The sequence below is a fragment of the Tamandua tetradactyla genome, chromosome 18 (genome assembly GCF_023851605.1).
Source record: "Tamandua tetradactyla isolate mTamTet1 chromosome 18, mTamTet1.pri, whole genome shotgun sequence".
Taxonomy (NCBI): domain Eukaryota; kingdom Metazoa; phylum Chordata; class Mammalia; order Pilosa; family Myrmecophagidae; genus Tamandua; species Tamandua tetradactyla.
The window spans coordinates 23497703-23516674 of record NC_135344.1 but is presented as its reverse complement, the minus strand read 5'-3'; the positions used below and the strand labels follow the sequence as shown (position 1 = coordinate 23516674).

General features: G+C 40.6%; 1 protein-coding gene across 2 annotated transcripts in view; it reads left to right on the top strand.

The window, feature by feature from the left end:
* The window catches only part of ZNF532 (zinc finger protein 532), a 262905-nt gene that overhangs the window by 65963 nt on the left and 177970 nt on the right, over window positions 1-18972 (top strand). The gene's annotated exons all lie outside the window — the stretch shown is intronic.

Sequence of the window (18972 nt, the reverse complement as noted above, 5' to 3'; positions counted from 1 at the left end):
TCCACAACCCAAAGACCCCAGCAGACACCAGCCACGTGACATCCCAGCTTACAGAACTGTTCCAGATGGCATCAGCCTTTCTTGAGTGAAGGTAACCTCTTGTTGGTGCCTTAATTGATATTTTCACGGCCTTAGAACTGTAAATTTGCAGCTTAATAAATTGCCTTTTTTAAAGCCATTCCATTTCTGATATATTGCATTCTGGCGGCTTTACAAACTGAAACACTCTCCCTGTATTTATGGTCCATCTAGGATGTGAACTCCAGGACATTAAGAATGTCTGTCTAGCTGTTGTTCCCTTCCATGTCTCTGGGGCCTAAACAGTGCCTGCCTCAGAGTGCTCAGTATTTACCTGCTGAATAAGTAAACGGCTCCTTTTTTTTACGTATTTCTAGATGATTCTATAAACAGGTTGCTGCTGCTAACACTAATATCACCAATAACAAGAGCTAATGAACATTAATTACTTATTATGAACCAGATACTAAACTAAGTGCTTTACATAACCTTATCTCGTTTAATTACCATAACAGTCCTGGGGAGATATTATATTCATGTCCATTCTGCCGAGTTTTAGAGATAACTACTTAATTATCCCCAAGTCACATGACTGCAAGTGGAATTCTACTTAGGCCTGACCCCAAGGCCATATCATGTTGTCTCCCCACCCACAGGAATGCGTTGAAAGTCACTTTGACAAAATTTAGTTTGAAATGTTTGTGATCAATGAAAGGGAAGCATAAGGGGTATGGTATGTATAAATTTTTTTTTCTGTTTTAGTTTTATTTCTTTTTCTGAATAGATGCAAATGGCCCAAGAAATAATCATGATAATGAATATGCAACTATATGATGATATTGTGAAGTACTGATTATATATGTAGAACGGAATGATCAAAATAGGAATGTTTGTATTTGCTTGGTGTATTTTGGTATTTAAAAAAATAAAATGAAATGAAAATCACTTTGACAGAGCATCCTGCCGGTATTTGTAGCTTGATGGCAAAGCAGAGTTCTTGGTGATGGAAATTCGATTTGTTCTAACTCTGATGCCCTGACTCTGTCTGGGGAGGAACTGGATTTGGGGGTGCCCTGTAGAACTGAAGTGATAGTTTCCAAAATGCCCTTTGTATTGTACAATACAACATTGTATTGTACTATGTTAGTGTTTTCATAGTTACATTCTCAGGTTTATCTATTTCAGCTCACCTGGACTCTGAGGGAAGGTTTGAAAATCAGGTTGTTGTTGTTGTTTTTTATTAAATTGTGATAAAATATAAATAACTCTAATTTTTCCATTTTAACCATTTTAACTGTACATTTTTAAGTGTACAGTTCAGTGGCATTTAGTACATTCTTAATGATGTGCAATCATCATCTCTATCTAGTGTCAGAACGTTTTCATCACCCCAAAAGGAAGCCCCATTCTTATTAGTAGTCACTCCCCATTTCCCCTGCCTCCAGCCCCTGGTAACCTCTAAACTACATTCTGTTTCTATGAAGTTGCCTATTCTTGATATTTCGTATAAGTGGAATCATGCAATATGTGCCCTTTTATGTCTGAAAAAGTCAGTTTAAAATGGAACGGCATCCATCAAAGTATTTCTTACTGTATTTCTTGACTCACTCAACAGCTTCTTGATTGCTTCACGTAACTGCTAAAGTCAAGGGGATTTGAGCAGCACATTATAAAGCAGACATTCTTGGCTCTCAGGCAACATCTGTTTTTCTCATCTTCCCTACTAGTTCAGATTTTAGCTGAGCACTTGGCCACCCAGAGTAACCATCACATTTCCCAACCTCCCTTGCAGCCAGGTATGGCCATATGATTAAGTTCTGGTCAAGGGGCTGGATGGATGCAGAAGGTTGTGGGACTAACAACCCTTTCTGTCTCTTCTGCATTGCCCCTTCTTCCATCCTGATCCTTGGGATGTGGATGCTGCCATGTCAGACCATAAGCACTGATCTCCAAAGACTTTGGAGCAGATCACTTATTTCCAATTTGTCTACCTTGTTAAGCAACTGATACTTGCAGTTTTCTGTCCAAGTATCTCACGGCTAAGCCTAATCATGACTAATTCAGTGACAAATGGTATAAGTGATGCACCACGAAGGAGGTGGTTCATTTAGTGACAAAATAGGTAACTATGTGGCTTAGCTGAGATTGCATCATATGGGGAAAAAAAGCAATAATAATAATAAGGGCTTGCTTTTTATTTAAAAGTACTTTCAAACTTTACAGGGCTATTACAAAAATAATACAAAATCCATACAGAAAACTCCAATATATCCCTCTGCCTAGACACCCAGACCCACCAACTTTTAACATTTTCCCACATTTGCCATAACATTTGTCTTTAACATCTATCTATCTATCTATTCTCTATTTTGTAAACATTTGAACATAGGTTGTATACATCTTGCTCCTTAAACACTTAATACTTTGTTTTTCCTAAAACAAAGATATTCACTTATATAACCACCTTAAGTACAATTATCAAGTTCAAGCAATTTAACATAGATATAGAACTTATAGCCTATATTCCAATTTTTTTCATATATACCAGTAATGTTGTTGTTTTAGTTTCCTAAGCTGCTAGAAACAAATAATGTGAAATGGCTTGGCTTTAAGCAATGGAAATTTATTAGTTTACTCTTTGAGGGCAAGAAAATGTTCAAATCAAGACATCAAGGCAATGCTGGCTTCCTGAGGACAGGCTATGGGTGATCCTTGGCTCCTCTGCCACATGGCAAGACATGGAGCATCTGCTGGTCTCTTCCTTCTCTTCCAGGTTCAGTTGATTTCAGCTTCTTGCTCCCAAGGCTTTCTCTCTCTGTATTCACTCTGTTCATAAAGGACTCCGATAATAGGATTAAGTCCCGTCCTGAATGAGATAGGTCACACCTTAACTGAAGTAGCCTCTTCAAACAATCCTACTTGCAGTGGGTCCATACCCACAGGAAAGGATGAGATTTAAGAACATGTTTTTTTATGGGTACTTGCAGCTTCAAACCACCTCAGTCCTTAAAACTTTCCCATCTCAACCACCCGCAAGCTTGCAGTTCAGTGGGATTTATCATCTTCATAATGTTGTGCTACTTCACCATCATCCATTAGCGGATGATTTCTATTAACCCAAACAAACCCTGCACCCATTAGGTGTTAACTCCCCCTTCTACCATACACCAACCTGTACTCTATATGCTAGTCTATGGAATTTGCATATTCTAGCTAATAATGACTTGCTTTATATAGCACTTTAAAATTTAAAAGCACTTCAAATGCAGTTTTACTTCTCCTCCTCACAATAACCTCCTGGGCCAGAGAAATGAAAAGACTTTCCTGAGGCCAGAAATCTAGTTAGTGGTGGCCTCTGAGCTGAAAGCTCTCCTCTGCTGGCCTCGAGAGCCCAGCTTTGTCTATCGCCACCTCCCCAGCTGATTAGTCTCAGTGAGCCCATCAATGGCAGGGGAGAAGACTTAGATTTTAGTTGTTAGTTTTCAATAAACTTTTCAAGTTTACTTCAATTCCCTTTACAATGATGATAAAGTCAAAGCCAGAAGGACTAAATAATTCTCCCAGGGTCAGAGAACAGATGGGGGGCCTAGGCGTGTCCACTCCCAACCCAGGATTTTTCCAGAAGCCCAGTTTACTTCCTCGGTGTATGTGACCTCAGATCTTGGCATAAACCTGGGAGAACAGAGTCCAAATCCATCTACTGCCTTTAGGCGTTTGGTGGCTGAAAGCACCACCATAAGTTGGTATGGACATAAGTAAATGGGCTATTGTTCAGAAAAAAAATTTTTTTTTTACGCAATTGGTATTAAGATGTTTTTGAAAGTCAGAGTAGATGTCAAACTGAATTGAAAGGGAAAAAAACACATGAATGAAACTACGAGATCCCACTGCACTCCCACTAGGATGGCTATTAACAACAAAATGGGAAAGAACAAGTGTTGGTTAGAAATAGGAACCCTTGTGCCTTGGTGGTAAATGTAAAATGGTGCAGCTCTGTGGCAGACAGTTCTGTAGTTTGTTAAAAAGTTAAACATAATTACCATCTGACCCAGCAGTTCCACTCCTAGTTATATACCAAGAGAATTTACAGTAGGACACAAACGGACCCGTATACCTGCACGTGCTTGTCAATCTCAGAAAGACTTCTGGATTTGGCAGCAAGCTGAAATCTCAAGGCACAGCACTCCTCTAGCTTCTTTTCTTCCCGGCTGCCACCGCGGCTGGCACAGAGCTCAAGCTGGCTTCGCTGTCTTTATGACATCGGTCCCTCCTGCCAGCATTGATGAGCACCCTGCAAAAATAGCTTTTTCTGGCACAAATCGGCCTGCAACTTTGGATGGCTCCACAGGACAGACATACTCAATAGCGATTCTTGCCAGCAAAAATTGGAAGACAAAGGAGTTCAGGAGCAATACTTTAAATAAAGATTTTTACCTCTTTGCTTAAATAATATGCTAATAAAGCCAGTGGGCTGGACTCCAATTTCTTCAATCTAGAAGACCTTTGTTCTGAGTGCTTAATGGGGTTATTTGTGGATTATTAACCAGTTCAGAGTTGAAATTTGACGTGTGTGGTGAAGCAGAGGCCTCAACCTTGGCTGCCACAGCTCTGGGGCTCACAGTTTCCCAGCCAACCCCTGTCTTCCTAATTGCTGTCATTCCCAAGCAGAATGGGGCTCTCTCCCCTCAGTATGAATTGGAGAAATCTAGGTGAGCCAGGCAACAGGGTACTCTGATTAGCGGTCCCCGTTAGGAATACATGGGTGAAGAGGGGAGAGTTCTCAACAAAGGAGGTGGTGTTCAATCTTCTTTCAGGTCCATTCTCTATCCACCCGCCCACCTGTCAGCCACTTTAACTGCAGCAATTCAAGAGCCTAAACACAGAAGCAATAGACTCTTCCTTAAAAAAAACAAAAACAAAAACACAGTAGATTCTTTCTTTAAAATAATTTAACATTACTTATTGAAAAAAGAAGCTTTAAAAATGTTTGTTGTGGAAACATACACACTTGCCATTTTAACCATCTTTAAGTGTACAATTCAGTGGCATTAAATACATTTATAATGTTGTGCTAGCATCACCAACTTCTATTACCAAAACCCTTTCATCACACCAAGAAAAAGCTATACCTTTTAAGCAATAACTCCTTCTCCCTCTAGCCCCTGTAGCCTCTAATCTGCTTTCTGACCCCATGAATTTGCATATTCTCGATATTTCAGGTAAGTGCAATCATACAATAGTTTGGCCTTTTGTATCTGGTTTATTTCACTTAACATGGTGCCTTCAATGTTCATCCAAATCCGTGCCATTCTGATGATTTGCTACCATACTTGGCAGGTCATGATGGTGTGGGAGAGGCCAGTGGTGTAGGACTAGCCAGGTATGGACTATGGGATGGGATACCTCTCAGTAGTTTCAAGCATGTGCAGGCAACTGGTGCGTTAGATGATGTCATGATCTAAAGATATTGATTAAGTATGGCCACCTCCACAGTCCTTCCCATAGAAGGTGAAGCTTTACACTTTGGGTTAACCAATGGAATGCAGCCAGGGGGATTTTGTGGGACTTCTGGCCTAAGCCTCAAGAGCCTGGCTACTTTCACTCTCTTAGAACCTGTTATAAGTTTCCCAGCTGCTAAGACGAATACCATACATTGGGTTGGCTTAAACAATGGAAATTTGTTGGCTCACCATTTTGAGGTGAGGAGAAGTCCAACTTTGAGGTGTCAGCAGGTGAAGCTATTTCCCTGAGGACTGTGGCATTGTGGGGTTGGCTGCCAGTGATCCTTGCTCCTTCACTTTTCTGTCACACGACAGTGCAAATGGCTATGTCGTCTTTCTTCTCGGGGTTGCTTTGAGCTTCCAGCTTCTTCCCATGACTTTCTCTCTGTGGCCTTCTCTATACCACCTTCAGTAATAGGATTAAGAGCCATCTTGATTCATATGGCCACAATTTAACTGAAAATAACATCCTCAAATTTACAGCGGGTTCACGCTGATAGGAATGGATATACGTTAAGAACATGTTTTGTCTTTTTTTTCCCCTGGGGTATATCAATCTACTGCAGATCCCCAAGATCGTAGACCATGGAGAGAGAAGCCCTGCCTCCCTCACATTCCAGCCACCCCAGTGAGGGGCCATCTGAGATAGCCTAGCCCCTGTTGATCAGCCAGCTATGGGCGTGAACCAGGCAAACTAGCAGAGAACTGCCCTGTCAACCCACAGAATGAGGAGACATAATAAATCGTTGTTTTAAGCCACTGAGCTTTGAGATTGTTTCATGGCCATACATAACTAAAACAAAATGCCTCTTTTAAAAATCGTTCTGCTCTTTTTGGAGTTAAAATGTATAAATTCCAAATGTCCCATTAATCTGGAACAGAGCCGGCCCGGGTATGGTATGTAAATAACCTCCTACTCCAAATGCAGCATCTCAAACAGAACTTTTCATGTGGTACTTGGTTTTGCTTTGACATTTTAATTATAGAAAATTTCAAACATATACAAAAGTATAAATAATGTTATACTGAACCCCTGTGTACCCGCCACCCAGCTTCAACAATTATTAACTCATGGCAAGTGTGTTTTAAATATCCCCCTACCCAGTGCCCCCTTCCCCCAGGACTATTTTAAAGCAAAGCCCAGATGGCATATTATTTCATCAGCAAATATTTTAGCCTTATAACTATTTGTTTACATCCCTCTGACCCCTTAGCCCATGGGCTGTCTGAGAACCAGACTTTATTTTCTTCCTCTTATCTTCCCAGGTCCAAAGGCAGAGCTGGGGTTGTGGAGTCTCTGTATCACACAGGGCCCCACACTCCGAAGGGCCCTGCACTCAGCTCTCGCCGTCTTGAAATTCTTAATAATTTTTGAACAGAGGGCCTTCCATTTTCATTTTGCACTGGGCCCCTAAACTTAGGTAGCTGGTGCTCACCATACATGAATTGTGCCATAAACATTTAGTGATTGAAGAGCGGCACAGTATTAGGCTCTGCAAAGAACACAGCACTCATGAATGCCCCCTTTGGCATTCCCTAGCTCACGGTGGCACCACCATCCTGCCAGTCCAGCAAGTATAAAGCCCTAGGTATTATCCTTATCTCCTCTCTCTCCTTCACCCCCCACCATCCAAGATCTTACCAGTTACAAACATTTGCAACTCCAGAAATTCTGTATAGGAAGGGAAGGGTGAGGAAGGGAAAACTAGTTTTGAGTTCTCTTTACCTACCAGGCATTATATTTGCTTAGATTTTCATTGATTTGGGTGGCTTATAAGGAGATGTCTTAGTTTTGGGTTGCTCTGGGTGCTGGTGATTTATTTGGGAGGTAGACCAGATGAGAGACTGGGGGACCGAGACAGGGAAGGCAACCAAGCACATATGATGAGGCTAATGAGTGGGTCTTCAGTATGGGCAACATCGCTTTGATCCCATTTGGTTTTGTTATGAGTTGAACTGTGTCCTCCCCAAAGATAGGTTGATGTCCTAACCTCCAGCATCTCAAAAGGTGACCTTTTTTGGAAAGAGTCATAGCAGATGAAACTATTTTAGTTAAGAAGTGGCTAAAGTAGACACACAGGGAGAAGACAGCCATGTGAAGCTGGAGGCAGAAACGGAAGTGATGTTCTCATAAGCCAAGGAACACCTCGGGCCACCAGAAGCTGGAAAACGCCAGGAAAGATTCTTTCCTACAGGTTTCCAAAGGAATGTGGTCCCTCTGGTGCCTTGATTCAGGCTTCTAGCCTCCAGGATGGTGAAACAAGACACCCAGTTTAAGGTACTTTGTATGGAATGATCTGAGACACTGTATGGAAGGTACCTTAGAATTGTCCCACTGAAAGGAAAAGAAGCTGGGGAATTTATCCACCAATTGCTACCTCTTGTTGATTCCCTGTTGCTCCTGTGGGCCTTACCTCCCCAGCATTTCCAGCTGCCTGCACATAGGCCAAGTACACAGCTGCTACAAGAGAAGGCTTCCAGGCCGGGAGGAGGATGGCAGGAAGCCATCCATGAGAAGGGGAACTGTCTCTCAGATCCTCAGAGGACCTTCAAGGTGAGCCAAAGGATTATGGACAAGACATCAATCTCCTATAGGAAGACTAATGGAGGTCATGGGGCAGCTAAATCCCTCTTTTCCCTAAGCCCCACCTTTGAATTTGTTGCTGGAATCGGTTCATTTCTTTCCACACACACAGCTTCCCCACTGCCACCACTCTGGACTAAGCCACCATTTCTCTGCTCTTTTGCTTAGTTCCACCTCATCCATACTTCCTTCTTTCCAGTTTGTCCTTCCCCCGCAGCAAACAAATCATTTCCATGTTCAAATATAATAATATCATCCTCCTGCTTAAAATATTTCAGTCTTCCCGTTGCTCCTAAGATAATGACCAAATTTCTTAATTTCACCTGTAAGACCCTACCCTGAACTGCCCTCTAGCATTATCAAGCACAAGAAACATGGCAACCTGTGATCAGCCATGTTGTTTTCTATTCCTTTAATAAGCCATGCCCCTCTCCTGCCACAGGGCCTTTGCATAAGCTGTTCCCTCTCCCTGAAAAGTTCTTCCACAACCATCAGCTTCCTCACCTATTCAATTCAGAAAATTTCTTCAATCTCAGCTAAGTTGTTACTTCTTTAAGGAAATGTTCCTTCAACTCTCTGGTTAGGCCTGCTTCCTATCATATATTCTCACATCATCGGATGGTTTTGCTTCTTAGCATATATCACAATCATAACATTTTGAAATTAATTGCGTTTATTTTGTAGTAAATTTTTTTTCCCATGAGGGCATAGTGTTCTTTTAAATTTGTTTTCTCATCGTTATTCCCTAAGAGTGAGCTCAGCACCTATCTGGCACTCCATAGGTACTCAATAAATACTTGTGGAATGAATTTGAAGACATATGTGGTCTAAAGGATTTTTAGAAGGAATGTACTAGGTGGCAAAGCTTAACAATATAATAAGCATAGAAATATACTAGCACAAGTAAGCAGATGTTTCTTTAATCACAGCGTTGTTGTTTGTAATTGAAAAAGGTAAAAATGACTTAAAATTCTATAAAAACATGAGTGGCTGTATAAACTATGCTCTATTCATGCTATGGATACTCTACTATCATTAAAAAGAGCAAAACAGATCTCAGTATACCAACATAGAAAGATGTCACTGATAGAGTTAAAAAATGAAAGCAAATTGCAGAACAGTATGTATAATAGGTGCGCCCACACGTGTGCTTGTGATTGGTATAGAAGCTATCTGTAAGGCTACCCCAGAAACAACGATTACCTCTGAGGAATGAGATTGGGGTGGTAGAAAGGAATTTTATATCCTTTTGTAATATTTACATGTTTTACTTTTATCATAATTAGTAGGAAACACTGAAGTTTTTTCCTTTGTCTGATTGAAGTTTTGGGGATGTTTCCACCTCTATTTCTTTATATTAAAAAGAAAATTGGCATCAGGTTTTCCTGGCTCTGTTCACTGTAAAAGCAAGAAGCACTACCTTTGGCTGGAATACTCTGCAACCTAGCAGATGGCAAGAATGACACATTGAACCTTCTTTGGTTTGTAAAATATTTCTATTAAATTAATTCAAGGAATTGTTTTTCTGAACCCCAATCACATAGCTCAATTCAATACTTAATTTAATCCATGTTTATTAGAAATCAAAGCACCTATTACTTTATAAATTTCATGGGGAATCAGCAAAATAGAGTTGAAATTAGACCAGCATAACTTGAATTCAGTCAGGCACTCCCACTTAAGAGCAGTGTACCTTGTAATTTTATCTGCAAAATGGGAATACCATCTACTTCATGGAATTGTTTTAAAAATTAAATATATATATATATGTAGCACTTACATGGTCCCTAGAGGACTCTAAACATATGTAATCTGCTCCAGTCAATCTCCTTTCATTAGGTAACATTTTGGCCAGAACCAAGCCCCCTAACACATGTACAGGAATGGGGCTTCTGGTGTCTAGAGGGGAGAAAGCAATGGCAGGGTACAAAAGATAAGGCAAAGATATTTTAATCTTTTATCACCACCGATACCAGGTCTTTGGAAGATCACAAAATACCCAGTTAAATCTGCCTATGCCTGTCCTTTCTCCCAATGTTGTTAAGTTTCTATAGAAGAGATACTATAAAAAGGAAAGGGTAGGAAACATTAATTGATTTTTCCTATGTAGCAGGAGGAATTAAACATGAAGTCAACTTTGCTGTCAGGTGAGCCCTAGAACCAAGTTGGAGGATAGGGAACAGGGGACTTCCTCAAAAGAGTCTACACAGCTCTCAACTTTGCTGGTTGAGAAATTTTATCAAACTCTCTGAAGGTGACCAGATTTACCTCCAGCCAAATATCATAAGACCAATTCAAACCAGATGCCAGAGAATTCATGTCCAGCAATAGCCTGAGTGGTCAAGCAGGCCCTCTGAAACACTTGGTGAGTCAGGTCATTGACCCAGTAAAAAGCTGGACACACCCAATGTGTTCTTCCTCACCGCTCCTTCAGACAAACCGTCTGTACCCCACATTCTGCTCTAACCATTCTTTCTTGAGACAGATCCCAACACGGGTGTCTGTGTTGTGTTGTATGCTGTCCCATGAGGGACTCAGGACCTGAGGACACAGTTGCCTGGACCTCCACAGGCAAAACTTCTGCCAAACTCCATGAACACAGGTTACTTGTGCACAGCTCACCTCCTCCAATGAATTTCACTCCGCAGGATCACCTTTTTAAAATAATTATTTTAATTGTGGTAATACATACATTTATAAGATTAAGTTGGCCATCTTACACATTTTTAAGTGTGTGATTCAGTAGCATTAAGTCCATTTACAATGATGTGCCGCTATTACCACCATCCATTACCAAAACTTTTCATCAGTCCAAGAAGAAACTGGGCACCCATTAAGCAATAACTTCCCACTCTTCCTCCCCCCAGCTCCTGGTAACCTCAAATCTACTTTTTCTCTATGAATTTGCTTGTTCTAGATATTTCATACAAGTGAATTCATACAATATTTGTCCTTTTGTGTCTGCCTTACTTCATTGAGCATAATATTTTCAAGTACATCCATGTTGCAGCATATATTAGAACTTCATTCCTTCTTATGGCTGGATATCTCATCGTGTTTATTTTCTTTATCCATTCATCTGTTAATGGACATGAATTGTTTCCACTTAGGCTATTGTGAATAATGCTGCTATGAACATTGGTGTACAAGTATCTCTTCGAGTCCCTTTTTCCCTTTTTATATACACCTTGGAGTTGAATTGCCGGTTTATATCATTATTCTTTGTTTAACATTTTGAGGAACCACCAGACTGTTTCCACAGTAGCTGCACCATTTTTAGAAGTATTCCACTACCTTCACATCCTAGCTAACACTTGTTATTTTCCATTTTTTTAAAATAATAGCTGTGAGTGCATGAGTGGTTCAGTGGTAGAATGCTCGCCTTCCATGCAGGAGACCTGGACCATGCACTAAGAAAAAAATGTAGTCTCTTGTTGAGGTTTTGATTTGCATTTCCCTAATGGTTAATGATGTTGTGCATCTTTTTATATGCTTATTGGCCATTTGTATATCTTCAGAGAAACACAGGATGACTTCGAAGCTGCTGCCTGCATTTATCTTTTGAGGAAGAGCGTGATTGTTTTTCTACTCAGCACTTTTTTTTTATTGCTTTTTTATTATGAAATATAACATATATACAAAAAACAATAATTTCAAAGTACATTTTAACAAGTAGTTACAGAGCAGATTTCAAGGTTTGGTATGGGTTACCATTCCACAATTTCAGGTTTTTCCTTCTAGTTTCTCCAAAACACTGGAGTCTAAAAGAAATATCCATATTAATGATTTAACAGTCTTACTCATTTGTTAAATCCTATCATTCTTTGTTATAGCTCCTCCTTCTCATTTGAACTTCTCCAAATCTATAGGGATCTTTGGGCTATGCCCCTTCTAATTTTTCATGTTGACAAGGGTGTTGACAATATAGGATAGGGGGATGGAATTAGTTGATGCTCTTGGAAAAGCTGGACCCTCTGGGTTTCAGGACTTATCTGGCCTAGGAAGTTATGGGCTTTTGAAAAGTAAACCTAGTGCACGAAACTTTTGTAGAATCTCAGTTACAGTCCTAGGTGTTCTTTCAGGTTAACAGGAACAATGTTGGTTGGGGTTTGGCAAACCATGTCTTAGCACTTTTTAATTTAGCACATTTTAGATGTTTGTCATAATTGGTGACATTGGTAGAGTGGGAAATAGTCAACTGTGGAAAGGTGATCTATGTTCTTAACAGATTTATTGAGTATAATTTATTTACCATAAAATTTGCACATCTTAAGTGCACAGTTCAATAAGTTTTAGTAAATTAGTACAGATGTGCAACCTTCACTGTAATCCAGATGTAGAACACTTCCATTAACACCCCAAACTCCCTTGTGACTTTTTTCAGTTAGTCCCCTCCCCCCAGCCTATAATTAATCTGCTTTCTATCTCCATAGTTTTTCATATACATTTCATATAAATGTAGTTTTTTAGTGTCTGGCTTCTTACACACAGCATGGTGTTTTTGAACTTGATCCATGTTGTTGTATGTGTCACTCATTCATTCCTTTTGAAATGTTCTTTTGAGTTCTTACACATACATTCCCATACGACATTTCAGTGGCAGGCAAAAGTTGTAATATTTTCTCTGTCTCATAGATCAAGAAACTGTGGCTCGAAGACGTTAGACGACCTGGTAAAGGCCACACAATAGTGGTAGGCCTAGAACTAGAACCCTTTCCCATATAAGTGGAGCCCGTCTCCTTGCTGCCTGCTCTTTGCTAATATATCATCCTACATCCTTAGATTTTTGTCCGTGACAGAGCCAGAATCCATAGCTCAAATTTGAGTGAAATAAGAGAAGCAACCTAAAGTTCCCTCAAAGAGGAAAATGTTAGGATGAATTAGAAAAATTTCTACTTTAACTTTGCTCATTAAGGGGACTCAGAAATGGGGAAATCAGAAGAGAGTCGTTTTCTAAGTGGAAATATGTTTAGTTCTGGATTTCAGGAGCTCTATCAATGATAAAATACTATATACACTTGACTGTTAAATCTTTAGAACAAGTTGAATAATGGAAGAGACTGTAGAGTAGGGGCCAGAATAAAAAAGTCCGAGGGTCAGGCAGGTAGAGGGGGGCAGCAGGCTGAGGCAGTAGGGAGTAGTGAGGTTGTGGCGACTTGGAGGGCTTGACCCACCCAGGGGCCAGCAGCTCTGCTCTGACCCACTGTCTCCATACTCAGATGCGGCCCAGCTTTTCAGGATCCCCCGTCGTTACACTGAGTAGTCAGAAGTACAAAATCTTAGGTTGAATCTCTCAATTTCTAAACATGGGTAACAGATAAATATTTATTTATTCTTAAATTTTTATTTTTGCAATAACCTTGGGTTTACAGGATAGTTGCAAAAGTAACAAAAACTCATAGAAAGAAGTCCAGCACTGATTTATTTTTACATTTTTAAACAGCAAGAACAGTGACATCTGTTGTAATAGAGGAAGGAGGCTTCCATGTTTTGTGCACAACTCTGTGGCAGGACCTGTGGCTTCTGAACACTTGGGGTGATACTTACTGTGATAGATTTCACGGACTTCTCACAGCAATCCTCTCTAGATAGCTTTAGTCTCATTCTTGCAGATAAGGAGCCTGAGGCCCAGAGAAGTTAAATACTTACCCAAGGTCACAGGCTTGGATGGAAACTGAACTTGAGTCTGTGTCATGCCTAAAATCAGGGTTTTGAATGTGGAGAATGCAGGAATTAGGGTAGGAGGAGAAATCATTATTCCTAACAGAGTTGATGAGAATTTGGTGGTGTCACAGAGGCCAAGGAGAGTGATTGTCAGGGTGGGATGACCAAACGCTAATTTTCTTTTCTTAGGACATTAAGAAAAAAAAAGTGTTAGTGCCCGTTGATTCAATTGAAAGTTGAATACATATTTTATGTTGTTATAAGGTTTGTGTTTTAATTTGGATCTAAAAAATAAAAGAGTTTTATTGAATAACAAATTAGTTCTGGTGGAGAAGTAAGCAGTGTAAAGCCTGAAGGAAAACATGACTATGAATTAATAAAAGACCTGCTGATACTAAGTTAATAGACCTCTAAGTGGCTGCTGTATCTCCAGCACCAAATCGTTCACTTTTCGGGTTGATACACATATGTGTTGGGTTTATTGAATGGTAACTTTGGAATTTTCAGATTGAGTATTTGTATATACAAACAATGCATACTTAGATCTGATGATTTTTTAATGTGCTGTATAAATGCCATCTCAGAAGAAATTCAAGGCTTCTCGTTTCTGGGATATTACTGAATCTCTTGCCTGGTTAAATTCAATTTTCAGCAATATGATTCATGACATCACTAGTAGCTCCAAATTGCGTGACATGCTGCATGGTTGTATGAAATGAGCTTGTAAGATCTTCAGTTATGCACTTTTGGGATGACATATGTTTTGCAGTGTCTTTCTGCTGCCGAGTTAAAATGATAGTTCAGTGGAAGCAACTAATGCCAGAATCACTGAAATGGGCCAAGACTTGACAATGCTAGCAGTGTGTGACACTGGGTCACTGTAGACAATACTAGGTAAGACAGATACCCATAACAGGCATGCTGAGAACCCGTCCACCCTCTACAAACAAACCAAATTTGGGAAGGAGTTTGACAATGTGCCCCAACAATTAATCCCTTTCCCAGCTCTCTTGCAGCTACAGTTGGCCATGTTATCTACATCAGGACAGTGATGTGTAAGCAGACATCTGCTGAGAAGTTTTTGGAAAAGATATTCCTTTCTTGATGAAAGGGGAAAGAGGCAGCAAAGCTAATCCTTTCCCTCTTCTCCCTCTGTAATGTCAGTTGATATTTGGAGAGGCAACAGCTATCTTGCAGTCATGAGGTGACAACTTTGAAAGTGAGAGCCAACTTGCTTGAGTTGATGGAGCAAAAAATAGAGTCTGAGTCTTTTTTTGACATTTATAAGTAGCTGTACCAAAGCTAGATATTATCTACCCTTTTGTCCCCCCAATATTTTATTATGAAAAATCTCAAACATACTGAGAAGTTGAACAAGCTACCCAGTGAACACCCAACTTCTAGCTTCATGGAGAACAAGAAAACTCACTTTCCATCTTTCAGAGTCCATAATGGATGCTAGGAATTGAGCTAAAGATAGTTTTTTGACATTTGTAGAGTCACAAATTATTTTTCAACCCCCCCAAAATTACAAAGAATATTGAAGGGACTGAGAGAAGGAGGAATGGGGGAAGTAGAGTTTCCTAAAACTTAACATACATTATTCATAGGCCCCAGCATTCTCTCTTCCAGGAATTTACCCAAGCATAAAGACATATGTCAACGTAAAGACCTATATACAAATGCTTAGAGCAGGTTTGTTCAAAATTCAAAAAAACTGAAAACAAACAAAAAAGAACCATCAACTTGTGGATGGATAAACTAGTATAGCCATACAATGAAATCTCAACATGAATGAGTCTCAGAAGCATCATGCTATGTGAAAGAAGCCAGACGTTAAAGACTTCATGCTGGATGATTTCATTTGTATGACATTCTGGAAAAAGCAAAACTATAAGGACAGAACTAAGATCAAGGGGTGCCGAAGGCTGGATATTTGTGGGTGAGGGAGGCTGGCTACAAAGGAACAGGAGAGAAGCTTTTTGGGTGATAGATTGTGATGGTGGTTATATGACTGTATATGTTCGTCAAAACCCTTAAAAATATACACTTTAAAAAGGGTGTAAATTATAACGAAAAATTTTGATTTGAAAAAAAGAGTGGTGGAGAAAGGGTAGAGTCCAACAAGAAAAGAGCTGAAAGGATGTTGAGCTGGGCCCTGGACCTCCAAGCAAGGCTCAGGTGTGGAGAGGGTTTCTTTGTCCCTCACTTTTGTGTTGGGATTCAGTTCTGTACTGCATATTTGTGATATTAGTAAACTGTACTTCTTTCTAGAATGGTTTCCACTGACGTTTTCAGGTTTGAGGTGAGAAATTTAGACGGGCTGAAACTATCTAACACTGAAAAATCCCAGCTCCCAGGCTGTGTCAAGTTGAAGACAATCTTATGCTTCCACGTCACCAGCTTCAAAATAACTCAGGTCAGCCTTGCCTGGGAGCTGCTGATTCAGGGCAGGCAACGGAACTAAGCTGAGGTCTCTAGGAACTGTGCTGTGCAGAGGTATTCTAAATCCTCTGAACTGTCCGTGGCTGAACTTTGATCTATTTCCCTGGCCTTGCAAGCTCTGTTGGAAGAGCTTGTAATGTTAAAAAGCAAAGAAAAGCAATTGCATAGAGTTGAAAATGAAAAACATTTTCTCCAGGGTTAAGCCAAGTCCTGGGGTTAAGATTTGTTAGTAGAGCCCACCTGCTATCCTTTTAAATAGATAAAAGACTCTTTAGTCTCTTATCCGTGAAACACTGTATTCCACCCTCCACCTGATCCCCACTGTCTCACACCCTGCTCCCGCCGAAAAAATTAAAATTAAATTAAAAAAAAAAAAACACCTATAATTAAAAAGGCTCTTTTCAAAAAACTGGAGTACAATTCTTCAGTCATTATGGAAACCCTGACCTGTTTCTGTGGTTACTGACAATTGCCTTTGTGTGAACCTCATTAAATCAAACTGGGACTCCCATCTTTTGCGACAGTTCCTGGGAAGAAAAAGCTATGTTGATTTAAGAAATCATGCTGCAAATCTTAGGTATGAGACCTGTTTGGATTAGAAAGTAATATTATTTATCTCTCTGAAACTACTCACAAATCAACTGTGAAAAATTGATCATGTTTTTTGTCCCTCCAGCATCTTTTATTCCACTGTGGCCGTGTTCTCTATGTTTATAGGAAAGGGGAGCAGACAGCTTTCTTTGATGAGCTATTTTATTTTCATGCCTCCGGGAAGACAAATGAAACTACTGAAAATATTATTTTAAAAACTATTTCAGATTCATTTCCATCCTATACAATTTTGGTACTTAGAACAATTTCCCTCTTATTTGAAAAGAAAAATGATTCTTATTTATACCATAAGCAGTAGTGGGTTTTCTTTACCCCCTGAAAAGCTGAGAAGTAAAATTGTTCTCATATAAAATGAAAGACAACAGTGAGATTTCCATGTGTCTTGTAGAATAGCATACAAAATAGAATCCTTACACATTTTAATGGAGGCCTAAGAAGTTGTATTAATTGCTACTATTTTTTTTCCTTTAATTTCATTATCCCTATTCCCATTATAGGATTTTCAAAGTCCCTACCTATAAAAAGTTTCCTCTTTTCCTCTTCCCTTGCATCTTTTTCCATCAGAGGATATAAATGGTTTAGATACTTACCACTGACCACAGGAATAGATAACACTGGGCACTATTCTGGGTACCAGTGAAAAAAGGAAAATGGCTTGAACCAGTTTTCTGCTCTCTTTGGGCTCATGAAGGCATATGCTTTTTTTTTTTCCGCCTGAACTGGGATTCTTACATACTTTATTTTGCCTGTACTGGGACACTTACTTGCCACTGTGCCAAGTCCAGTGACAAGAAGCACGCTCCTTGAGGGCTTCATTTCACTTCCACTGACTCTTGGGTCAGGTAGGGGTCTGGCTCATACTCTGCCTTGCTAGAATTCGTGCTTATTTCTAAGAGTTGCACATGGTTGCTGCAATCAGTGACAGATGGTCACGTCAGAGGCAGACAACCAGGATAAAAACAATGATCAATCCTAAGTACCCAAGTACATGGCTGGACAAGAGGCTCCCGGCCCCCAGTGCTCCCACACCTCTACAGCCACTCCCCCGGGGGCTTGCTGCCCCTTGCTGCCCCCACAGAGCCTGCCTTGTGCTTCTGCTTCAGCATATATTTCGTTCTGCATGCTGTTAGAGGGGTGTTTCCACCACACACTGCCCTGCCCTCGATGCCCATTTAGAGAAGAAAACCTCTCCTATTCTCCAGTCCAGGCAGTGTGCAGGAAGTATTGATGTTTGAGAATCTAAAGCTATTGGGCCCTGGTCAGACATTACAGAAAAAGAATAACCTTCTAGTGGAATCATCGTTCAGATAGAAGTAAATAAAGCTGTAGAGCAGAACCAGAGATATCTTTACTCTGAATGAGATCATGAAGACCTAGGAAGACCTTAGGAGGTTTAGGAGTGGGAAAAAAGAGGATCAGACAAAGGGAGGAAGGGAGGAAGAGGGCAAAAGGGAAGAGGATTACAGAGGCACACCCTCTTGTGAGACTGCGGAGTGATTAGCACAGTGAAAATGAATATTTATGAGGACAGGCTGATTATGTTACAGGGGATCATTTGAATAATCATGAATATGTTTCCGTGCATTTGGACGTAATGGGACGTTTTTCAGTCATTAATGAGGCACTGGCGCGCGTTTGAAGAGCTACTGAGACTAGAGGGGAAGCCGAGAGAAGGGAATGAACAATGGGTCCAGGTTACACGGTTTAAGCATACGTTTTCCTCGCTGTCCGGCTCTTATGCCTGCAGCCCTGTCTCTACAGAACTAGAAGCAAATACGTCTCAAATCATACACTGGATGCATGGCAGTGTCTAGGCTAAAACGGTTCGCGGTTTCTTCTAAACCGGCTTTGCACTTGGAGGGGCCGGGTGGGAAGGAGGCAACTTGGACCCTTTGCCTCTCGGGCATCCTCTACGTGCAGCTTTGCAGTTCCCCAGATTATGAACCTGGGTTTCAGGAACGTCCCGTGACTCTTCCACGGTCACACAGCTCTAAGGTGGCAGATCCGGGCCTCCGCTGAGTGTCGAAGCACGCCGGGTTCAGTTCTGGGCTACTCCTATTGTCCCGGCGTGAGCTGCCCACGCCCCCCCAGCCCCTTCCTCCGCCAAGCGGAACCTTGGGATGCTGAATGGTTTCTTCTGTGAAATGG